General features: G+C 43.4%; 1 long non-coding RNA gene across 1 annotated transcript; it reads left to right on the top strand.

Moving 5' to 3' along the window:
- The first annotated feature begins 8295 nt into the window (after window positions 1-8295).
- LOC134460634 (uncharacterized) lies at window positions 8296-9596 on the top strand. Its single transcript, XR_010037131.1, has 3 exons — window positions 8296-8449; window positions 8777-8931; window positions 9504-9596. It is a non-coding gene; the product is annotated as an uncharacterized LOC134460634 (long non-coding RNA).

Below are 9596 nucleotides of genomic sequence, written 5' to 3'. Positions count from 1 at the left end.
CCTGAAGGGCTGCTACAGGGGAAGTCCTAAATGCTCCACAGCACAGCCTTAGCGCCTGCGCCTGAATCACCTCCAACTTTTTAAGGGACGTCACTGCCGCAGAGTCATAAACCACACACCCATAATCCAGCATGGATCTAATCAAGGCTATATAAATCTTCTTCAAGGCTGATTTACTAGCCCCCCAATCCATCCCCCGAAGACAACGCATCACATTTAAAACACACTTACATTTTTTGATCACATATGAAATATGAGAGTTCCATGTCAATCTAGAGTCCATCCATACACCTAAGAATTTAAATTCCTTGACTTGTTCAATTTCTTGTTCATACATTTTCAGTATCACCTTCATATTCCTCTTCCTTGTAAACAACAACATCTTAGTTTTCTCTATAGAGAATTTAAAGCCCCAAGCGTATGACCATTTCTCCACAGAACTGATTGCCCCCTGTACTTTCAATACTATATGGCCAATATTTCTCCCCCGCTTCCATACTGCAGCATCATCAGCGAAAAGTGAAAGCCCAATGCCATCCTCAACCTTCTTGAATACATCGTTAATCATAATGGAGAAGAGCAGAGGGCTTATCACACTCCCTTGGGGAGTCCCATTCTCCACTGGGTAATAACCCGACAAGGCCGCTCCTATCCTAACCTGGATAAATCTGTCAAATAGGAAACCCTTAATCCAATTAAAAGCACGCCCTGATATACCAAGTTCACTTACCTTAATCATCAAGCCCTCTTTCCAGACCATATCGTACGCCTTCTCTACGTCAAGGAATACAGCCAAAACAGACTCTTTATTAGCTTGAGCTTTACGAACATCAGTCTCCAAACACACAACTGGGTCCATTTTTCCCCTCCCCTTTCTAAAACCACTTTGATGGATGGACATGCTACCTTTACTTTCTATCTGATACATCAATCTATCAGCAATCATTCTCTCCATCACCTTCCCCATATGTGACGTAAGGGCGATGGGCCTATAATTGCTCGGGTTTGACGGGTCCTTACCTGGTTTCCTTATAGGGACAATAACCGCCTCTTTCCAGCTTTTGGGTAAAACCCCCCGCTCCCACACCTTATTATAAAATCCAACAAGTTTGGTCATTGCCACTGGCCCCAGTTGTTTAAGCATAGCATAACACACATTATCTTTGCCAGGAGCTGAGTTACCAGACCTCCCAATAGCCCTCTCCACCTCCACATGGGTAAACAGGGCATCCATCGCCCCTCCACTTCCTTCCCTCCTCCTAAGTATATCTGGGTAAGCTGCTTTCGTTACCTCGCGTCCATGCCTGCCTGAGACTGTCAAGTTATCAGAGCTGTGTATTTTAACCAGGGCCTTAGCTATCATTTCAGCCTTTTCCTCATCAGCTACTGCAACCTCACCTCTAGAATTAAGAACAGGGTATTGCCTCTCTCTACGTATCCCCCTCATGCTTTTGATTGCACCCCAAACCTCCCCTACAGCTGTAGTTCTCCCCAACCCATCACAAAACTTGCCCCAACTTACCCTCTTTGCTTGTCTTACAACCCTTCGTGCAGTAGCCCTAGCCTTCTTGTATGCCACTAAATTTCCAAAAGTCAAGGTGTCTCTTAGCACATCCAGCGCAATATTCCTCTCTTTTATTGCCACACTGCATTCATCAGTCCACCATGGAACAGATTTCCTATTTCTACCGCCACCACCACCTCTACTCCTTGGGATACAGCATTCTGCAGCCTCAATCAAAACTTTCCTAATTCCATTATCCATGGCTTCAATATCTTCATCAATCACAATCTTATCCAACTCTATTTCAGCAGTATATTTAAAGAGGTTCCAGTTAGCCTTATCAAATATCCATCTGTTACCAACAGCCCCCCGAGTTACAACCCCCCTAAACAAAAAATTACTGACTACAGGAAAATGGTCACTACCTACCGTTGAGTCGTCCCTCACCTCCCATTCACATAAACTTGCAATGTTGCTACTTACCAACGTTAAATCCAGAGCTGAAGTATTTCCAGTGCGCACATCAATTCTAGTTCCTCGTCCATCATTAAGACAGACAAGGCCTTTCTCCTCCATCAACTGCTCCAACACAGTACCATTTGGCTCGTCTCTAGTGCCCCCCCATAAAGTGCTATGTGCATTAAAATCACCGCAAAACACCACCCTACTTTCCCCAATACCCTCCAGAGACAAAAGTTTATTCAAATCCAGAGAATTGCAAGGGTTGTAGTAATTAATGACACTCAATTTACCCTCTTCAGTCCAAACCTCCACTGACACATACTCTTGATCCTTACCTATACCCACCTCTTTAAATGAAACACCCTCCTTTATAAATGAAGCACAACCACCACCACCCCCTTCCACCCTGTCACACCTAACAGCCACGTATCCCCTAATTCTAAAATCCAAATGCGGTCTCAACCAAGTCTCTTGAACACACACAACATCTGGCTTACACGGAAGATCATCAATAAATTTTTTGAACTCCTGCCCATTGGCAAGTAGGCTCCTGGCATTCCATTGAAGGACGTTAAACATGAATCTATCCACCTGGCTTCTCTGACCTAGCCTGATAGTACAACTCCTTACTCACATCTTCCCATGTCAAATCTGTCAACCCCAGATTACACATCGCAGCTTTCACAATCAATTGAGTCCTTTCTGACTTAGACTTAACTTCCATAGTAGAATTAATTACCGCCACCACAAACGTAACCAACTTCTTTACGTCGACAGAGACCACTTGACTTAACTTACCTGAATCTGACCTAGGTCTTTGGCTACGCTCAGTCACGACCTCACCACCACCCCTAACTGGCTTAACCATTTTAGCTGCCGCCGCGTATGTAATCTTGTGCTGCGCCCTTACCTGTTGAATCTCTCTCTGCCTCTTCAACTCCTCGCAACCCCTAAAAGCCACACTATGCTCCCCACCACAATTGCAACACACAGGTCTAGCACATCCACAATCGGCATACTCATGGTCCTCACCGCATTTAGCGCACCGGCGCTTTCCATTGCACATCTTGGCTATGTGCCCAAATCTTTGGCACTTAAAACACCGCACTGGATTGGGCACATATTCGCGTACTGTATAGCTCACCAGACCTAAAAACACTCTCACTGGAAGTATATCCTCCTCGAACTCCAACAGGACACCCTCACAATCTCGCCTCTCACCTCCACGAAATGCTTGCATGCGCTTCACCCCTCTGAGCTTGCCCTCTACCTCCAACATAGACATCTCCAGTGGAACACCCCATATCACCCCTTTAAGAGATCGGCCACGCACTCCCACATAGCTTGTACTAATGACCTTCCGTTGTTCTATAGTCTTCAAGCCAAATGCACGCTCACCTTGCCGCCCGTCTCTGCATATCACCAGCAGGTTTCCATCATTCAGAACCACACCCCGAATTATATCCCCCACATCTTTCTTTAATACATTTGTCAGAGTAACTGGGTTCATGGATTTAAGTCCTCCCTCCTCCCCAAACCTCAAAATGACTTTAACCTCCACAGTTGCTCCTTCTCTGTCTTGTGTTGGTCCTACCTGTCTTTCGCTGGCCCTCGTCTCCACTGTTCCACTGCCATGTCCCTGCGGTTGGCTATCTACCTGCGGAGGATCCACATCATCCATTTCACAGCTACTCAGTTCTCCCTCACAAGACTCTGGCTCTTTTTCCGGACTAAGCGGAGTTTTCTTCCTCTTTTTAGTTTTCCCCATTTGTGGAGAAATCAAGGCAAAAGGAAAGGAAATATCCACAACAAACAATCCCAAGGATTCAAGTTTCGCGCGTCAACCGGCATCTGTCGTCAACCGGAAGCAACTCGATCCTCCTCTGAGCAACTGGATCTTGCAGCTTTTATAGGGCTTGATTGAAGGGTCAGGTGCTGCCAATCAAGCCACTCCCAGTCACCTAGTTGGAGTTAATTGGAGAAAGCACTGGGAACATACAATCACAAAACACACAGCCGTAACACCCCCACTCTTAAAACAATGAATAAATAGTTTCTTACAATAAAAATACAATTTGAATATTGAAAGTAACACAACATACATTTATTCATTGTAAAAACAAAGGATAAAAATAGGGTTAAGATTAGGCTGTGAGTAAAACAGTTACAAAAATGCATTTTCCCTACTCTCCCTGAACCTATCAAAACAGAAAATAAATACTGACTGCTACGCATCTTCAGCGGGTTACCCAGCTCGAGACAGGTGTCCCCTCCTGGGATAGACCGCCAAAAACAAACAAATTGTGACTACTTCATGAGAAAGGTGTTAAAAAGGTTAGGATGGTTAAAACAAGATGAAGACAAGGCCAATTAAGATGCTGCTAAAAAGATTAAAACTAAGCAGCCAAACCGGTAGCTTCTTAAAAGGGTGTCACACCCAAAACAAGATGGCTACCACCATGAGGTTTTCATAAGACACAAACACATTTCCCAATACCCACTCCCAATACAGTAACACAAAATGTGACCAAACCAAAAGTGGAGTACAGACACAAAACAGGTCCACAAAAGTAGCTTAACTACACAAACGAGTCGACCCTACCAAAATGTGAACTGTCACTCCCACTTTACAAGGACACACACACACAAGTTACTATGGGAGGGAAGGAACGAGGTAACCAAACATTGAGACCCACAACACAAATCCCCTGATCTGGGGTGGATTTCTCGAATCCGACCAAAATTAGCCTTCGGACCAAGTAAGTACGAACGAAGTCCGACACAACAACTAACCAACAACGATGATTTCTCGAAAGCCTCAAACCAACAAAGTCCGATGTAGGTACGAAGTAAGTCCGATGAAAATCCAACCAAGTAAGTTCAGACGTACGATGAAGTTGTCGGAAATGCTCGGAGTGTCTCGCCTCAGCTCGGGTGCATTTGTCGCAAAGCAGTGACGCTGTACCACACAGTGCCTGTCAAATTCAGGCTATACATCTATCAAAGTCCACAAATCTTTGTCAACACAATCATGTCCCCGACTTCACCCCTCTTCAACTGCAGTTACTAAATGCGACATTACAATCCACCATGTATTATTTGTAGGTTTTGCATCTAATGTTTAATATTGTACCTTATAGCCTACCAGTAATATGGAAGCATGGTTGGTGGGTGAGTGGTTAGAATGTCGGAATGTCATACACGTTTGCCGTTTCCTTATCGGAGGCGTGAGTTCAATCCCCGGTGAATATAGCCCTAGGCTATATAATAACCACCCATCACATCTTTTTTCCCGAACGGCAAGCGAAGTCATTCTCACGCTCATGGGCAACGCAACACTTTCAACAGGTCATGGCCAGGCAGATTGCAGTTAAATGCTGCTTGAAATGATAACTGAAATTACGCTTGAGAATTAATAAAACATATCAGAATGTTTCTTTAATTTTCCAGTCTGCACGCGTCTTTACGCGCAACGTAAGCGGGTGGAACTGCCATTATTGCCGTTGTAGGCTACATAAAGACCCGCAGGAAGGGACATATGGAAGGGGCCGTTAATGTCTGTAAACATGGCACATTCAAAGTCCTTCAACGTCGGCAAAGACCTGTTAACACAAGCATATCCCCAAAATCCACCCCATTAAATGCAATAACCAAATGTCGGTCTACACATCACCATCAATGAAGAGCAATAGCGGTGAATGGTAAGCGTGAAGGCATTTTCAGTGTGACAAGATTTCGATTCCCTCAGTAAGATAGGCCTACATTAAACGCAGGTGCCTATTCCTCTGCGCAACTGTTTATCCAACCTCTGTGTTTGTGCGTAAAGTGGCCGATCCACAGGTGCTGTTGGGCGCGCTTGTGGAGCTCTGGCATTCGAGAGTCTTTGCCTCGTAGCCACGCACGCAGGCACATTAAGGCCAAGTCAAATTGCTTTTCACCTGTATTTTACAAAAACACAAAACGATGGCCCAATTCACACAGATAGAGAAAGAATGACACGATGCGCTGTGTTGTTTTCTGATCCCCCTGACTGCACTGCACTTCGTGCGCCATGGGCCATGGTGCTATTTGGAGTGTGCTCACATAGCACCATTTGCTTTAACAGTAGCCTATTGGCCGGCTACTTGTGACAGACTTGTATTACAATAGTAGAATTGAAATGAAAAGAAGAATATGAATACTATAAGACCTAGTAACGCGAAGAAGTGTCCTATTCTTGTCATCACGCTCGCCTTTCCGAGTGCCTTCCCATTACGCACTATTTCAACATACTAGGGCAGTTGCATAATGTCCATTTTTTGAACTTGTTGTAGCCTACAACGTAGTTTGGAGTTCTTGTGGACTAAGGCATAGCCTACAATGCAAGGAATAGGCCTACAAGAAGGATCACCGCACACTGGTGCCTTTTAAAAATAATAGTGAACAGCGCATTTCGCAATGGCAACTTATAGGCGACACGTATTTCCATGTAGCCTATGCTTGTTGGAGTTTAATCAAAATGTGCTATTGGCTTTGTTATGTGTGGAGATATGTGAGCAATTAAATAATCTACATTCATGCGAGATGCTGCTTTTGGTGTGTGTTGAAATCCCGATGGTAATCAAACGGTTCTTTTTTTGGCGCAGCTTTGATTGATCAGAGCTCGTGAAGCACGATAGTGAAACATAATTTCCTACTATATTTGGACAATATTTTTGTCCCCTGTTTGAATGTTGTGTTGGTGGGTTTTTTTTTTAAGCCCTGTTCGTAACATGACTAGACATTTGGTGTAGTGTGGGTCGGAGGCTTGTGCACTTGGTGGCAGTAATCGATCGATGTTGCTTGAACTCTGCCTGAACCCGCCCCAAACCACGAGCAAGAGTGACGTGCTTCCCAAAACAAAGGTGAACTAGCTAACCATGCTATTCGTTCCAATTCCGACAGTAGTACTAACGAACAGCCCCTACTTCGTTTTGCAGGAACACCTGAGTCGTTCGCACCAACATCGGACGAACGACTAACTACATTACTTGTAAACATTGGGACTTTGTAAGTCCGAACGAAGTGTTCCAGAAACAATTTTGTCGCAGCTGGGTCGTTAGTTGCTAAGTTAGTTAGCAACGAAGGTTTCGAGAATCTTAGCCCTGCATAGCCTACACAAAAAGGTCACAACATATAAGCTGAAATTGGATACACAAAAAGTAACATAAGTGACACAAACGTAAACTGCAACATCCACCACAAAAATCGGCCACATGGTAGTACCCACTACCCAAATGTTGCCAGTTCACCCTAGAACTGCAACCAACAAGTGACCTACAAACATGGAGTGCAGCTACCACAAACAGTCACACACAGTTACTACACAAATCCAAAACAGCTACATACATTTAAACAAACAGACCTATAAACCTCATGGGTGATTCAATCCCGGACGAGCCCCCATGTTACGCTCCAACACAGTATGGCCCTTATGGAGCGAACTATAAAACCAATCTCAACCTTTTAAAAGTATCAGAAACAACACCTTTTAAAAGTATCGCCCAACCAGTGGGATTTTAATTGTGCAAATTAACAAGGACATTAAACAAACATACAAATACACCACAATCCCATGGCTGGAGAGGCAACAGCCAGTAGTTGCAACAAGTTAAGCCTCCCCTGAGCAACTGGATCTTGCAGCTTTTATAGGGCTTGATTGAAGGGTCAGGTGCTGCCAATCAAGCCACTCCCAGTCACCTAGTTGGAGTTAATTGGAGAAAGCACTGGGAACATACAATCACAAAACACACAGCCGTAACACAAGTGAACATCAAAACCTAAAATATCCAACTTATTGTGCAGTATTGTGTGCTCGTTCAGTGCTAACACCAGTGAGTGTGGTACTACTACCTAGACCAAGTAACTTTCTCAATATCAATGGATGCATATCATTTTTATGCATGACAGTAATACCAGAGGGTCTATGTAATACTTCCAAAGTAGTTACTCAGGCCGCACATTGTCAACACATCACACCTGTAATGCTAGTGAGTATTCCATGAACCTTGTGTGAACCACCGTCCTGTTGCGCAATTGATTCTTCGTGCACCCGCTTATGATCAACCCAGTGTTGAAATAAAGGGTGTAATTCAACCCAAGGGTTGACATGCTTATACAAAAACATACTTCATATTACGTCCATGTGCTGGAACCAAAGTGCACCTACACGAAAAGAAACGCAAGCTTCATATTTTTGTGTAGCCCTGTAGCTTTTCTCAACCCTGTCTGGCTTGTTGTCATTGTAATTGTACAGTATGGCATGTATGACTGTATTCTGACCAGCATGTAGGCCTTATTCTCCATGCTCACCTGTTGACTCATTCAATTGCCACTAAAGATGTTTTTTTATATATTTGCCGGCATTATCTGAAAACTGCCTTTTTTTGCAATAGGTGTCGATGTGGGAATTGTGAGACAATGGCGACAGAAATCGAAAATAGATGCTGCCTGGAGATCCCTCAGGTAACACCATTATCAGTTTATTTGCAAAACGCTGTCCTTCAAGTTTTACGTTTTCATTTAATTATTGAAACGTATTGTTGAAAAGGTTCTATCGCCATGTGTGAATTTTTGCCATTCAAATGTTTCTTCAACATACTTTTTCAACCTATATAAAATTCATTTTGCAATGCAATGCAATGTCTAATACAAAAAAAAGATCATTTCCTAACATTGTAAAAAATAAATAGAAATGGAGATACACCGTTTTGCAAATAAAACTCTTTGGATCAACAACTTTTGGATCTACCTGTTCCTGAAATGAAACTTACCATTTCTAATCTTTATTAGGTCACAGCACTATTAGGAGAAGTGGCGGGAGACCCAGGATGTATGCTGGATCACCCAGGGTTTGAGACAGTCTGTCTGAATGTATATTCTTTGCAAACCGCTGGGCGAGCTTTCAGATACACATTTGGCCGTCTACGCCTGAGCAGAACTTATCGGTAAGTATTGTAAAATAATTACTTGTAGCCACATACATAAAGTTTACCCACAAAATAGACCTTGATATTTCAACAATGCAGACAGTATGAAGAGTGTTGGTAGATTTATTTACAAAACATTGTAAAAACACAATCACAAAGCAGGCGTTCGAACTCCCCCTCCAGTCCCCCACCCCCACTTGAACCCCCCAACTACGTTGCATCCCCTCACTTTGACTGGAAGGCCATTTCATTCCCCTCACTAAAATAAGCCTTAGAAATAAAATAGTAAACGTTTGCCTGTTTAAGTAAGGAAATTAGAAATTAAGGACAGCAACAACAGACTCGCGACAAACTTATAATGAATAAAATATGTCTAAATTAAAAGATTTTTAGTGTGCTCGTGTATTTGGGAAACATTGGAGTAGGGAGCCAAATGAAGTCCACTTTCGGGGGAAAAAGATCCCCCCCACCACAATGCTGGCTACGGGCCTGCAAAGAGTAATGAATATGATCATAGAAATATGTACAACATAGCAATAACAAAAGAACATCCTCTACAAGTGTAATTTTTTTCACATCTCTTTTTAAAGGCGCCTCCGTTTCCTGGCATACAGGCAATTTGTATTGTGGTGCTGGGGCATTTTGGGTCGCAGGGTCCGTGTGGTCATTCCGGCGTGTGTGGT

Source organism: Engraulis encrasicolus, chromosome 13 (assembly GCF_034702125.1).
Source record: "Engraulis encrasicolus isolate BLACKSEA-1 chromosome 13, IST_EnEncr_1.0, whole genome shotgun sequence".
Lineage (NCBI taxonomy): Eukaryota > Metazoa > Chordata > Actinopteri > Clupeiformes > Engraulidae > Engraulis > Engraulis encrasicolus.
Note: the sequence above shows the minus strand (reverse complement) of the source record. Positions and strands in the feature narration are given on the sequence as shown.